Here is a 2,097-nt window from a genome sequence, read left to right as displayed (position 1 = left end):
CATAACCCCTGCTGCTCCCAACCCTACATCACCCCCAGGCTCTCACAGGGGAAAAATGGTGCGGAAGGCAAGAAGTGGTATTTATTCAAGGAGAGATGAGAAAGCTTGGTGTCCATGACTCAGCAGGAGAGGAGCACAACAAACAAGCAAAGAGGCACGGTTAAATAGAGCGAGGTTGATCCTGCATTTGAGCACATCCTGAGGCAGGCAGCCCCTCCAGTAGCACATGCAGAATGAACTCAAAAAAGCATTTGAGGGACAAGAACAGCTCCCCGAGTAGGTTGTTCATCCTCCCCAGAAAGTGCAGCCCTCCCTGTCCCGGCCACCATCTCCCGCTTCGGTGAAACATGACGTCCTGGCTCTTGGGCTTTTCCTCCACACTGTAGCATGCTTGCGATGTGGCTGCTCCCTGTGAATGCCGTCAAAAGTAACCACGGATCAGCTGCCCATCATGAGAGGGCAGTACTGTTCTAGGCACATGTCTCCAGACTGGGCTGCCTTCGGTGCTCTGGCAGCCAGGGGCACAAGCCAAGAGCCCAGTATGCTGTCTACCATGGGTCATGACCACAGGAGGAGGTGGCAGCCACAAATACCACCACCAGGAGCACAAGTCAAAAGCTGCCGCTCTTCACCAGGTGGCACCAGTTTGGAAGTGTATCACGAAAAAAAGTAACTGGTATCGCAGCCCTCAGACTCAGGGAACCCCTTTCTGTGGGTGGCTGAGGCCGCTCTTCGCTCCCAGCATGGGTCAGGAACAGGTATTTGAAGAACGACTGCATGAAGCGCAGTACATACAGATCCTTTCCCTGATCCACCACCAAAGGTCAACTCTCAAGGGACTTCCTGAACTAGGGGACCTGCACCTGAACACACACAGTTCGTAAACCAACTCATCTCCATAACTCCATCCTGTTTTGAACCCCTTAATTCTTCTGGGCTTGTCAGCATCTGGAGCAGAGAGCTCCACATCTGAACTGCAGAAGCATTCACATCTGCTGCTAACAGTCTGCTCCCTGGTCTCCAGGATCCTGTTCACCACACAAATCAAGAAGAATTGCTCCTTATCCTTCTTCCCCACCCTCTTCACAGTTTTATATATCTCACTTATTTGTCTTTTTTCCCAGACTGATTGAGGCCTAACTCACAGTCTTTCCTCACATGAAAGCAATTTCACATTTTCATTGATGTACTTTAATTATCCTTTTCTGTATCTTGTAGTTCTACCATACCTTTGACTTCTGCTAGCAGTATTTCAGATCTGGGTGGAGTATCTGAGCAGGTGTTAAGAATAGAAGAATTGATACTAAAGGCTGGACAAGCTGAGAAGAGGTGAGAAAACAGAGGAATTAATAGTAAGCAGTGCAAGCACCTTCAGCTCATTTTGCCAACACTTTGAGACCTGGGTCCTACCCCTCATCCCACAGTCACCAGCTGCCTGCTTATAGATGCAGCTCTGTGATAAAGACGAGTTCTTCAGCCTCAACAGACCACAGTCGAGGGGGCAGAAGTGACTCAGTCAAGAAAAGCAGGGTAGTGATAATTTTACAAGGACCGTCTCTGAACAGCACCAGTGGTGAAGGAGCTGAATAAATGAAGTCTAGAAGGGCTGGGAACTGTGCTAGGTTCTTCAAGCATAGCCAGTTCACTTTCATCCTTAGTGAATATATATTGAAAAAGCGGCATTACAATAACACCATCAATTAACTTTTAATTAAAGGCTGAACTTCTGCCTTTCATCTGTTCTGCCCTGATTCCAGAGAGCTCATAATCTCATATTGAAGTTAATCCACATTAGTGCATGCCTAATTTTTCTGAAGCAATAAACATCAGACAGCCAGCTTCTCCCTCTCATCAGATCCCTAAGTCATCAAAACCCATAAACATGGGATTTGTTTCTGAAAGGGAAGTTTTTCCAGCATCAGTGCTTGAAGCTTAAGAGTTTCATTGTCTGATAACCGTGGCTCCATTGTTTCACAAAGCAGAAGGCAGAGCAAAATCATATTCTCTTTTGGTCACAGCTGAAGCCATGCCACTAAACCACCTTTCAGTTTTTGCCCTTTGTATCTACTAACTGCTTTTTTATTTGCAATTTCTCCT

At 46.9% G+C, this 2,097-nt stretch overlaps 1 protein-coding gene across 1 annotated transcript in view; it reads right to left on the bottom strand.

Annotated features, from left to right (window-relative positions):
* Positions 1-2,097, bottom strand: part of CORO2A (coronin, actin binding protein, 2A) — a 21,632-nt gene that overhangs the window by 17,029 nt on the left and 2,506 nt on the right. The gene's annotated exons all lie outside the window — the stretch shown is intronic.

This window comes from Pygoscelis adeliae, unplaced genomic scaffold, assembly GCF_000699105.1.
Source record: "Pygoscelis adeliae isolate BGI_AS28 unplaced genomic scaffold, ASM69910v1 Scaffold127, whole genome shotgun sequence".
Taxonomy (NCBI): Eukaryota; Metazoa; Chordata; class Aves; order Sphenisciformes; family Spheniscidae; genus Pygoscelis; species Pygoscelis adeliae.
Note: the sequence above shows the minus strand (reverse complement) of the source record. Positions and strands in the feature narration are given on the sequence as shown.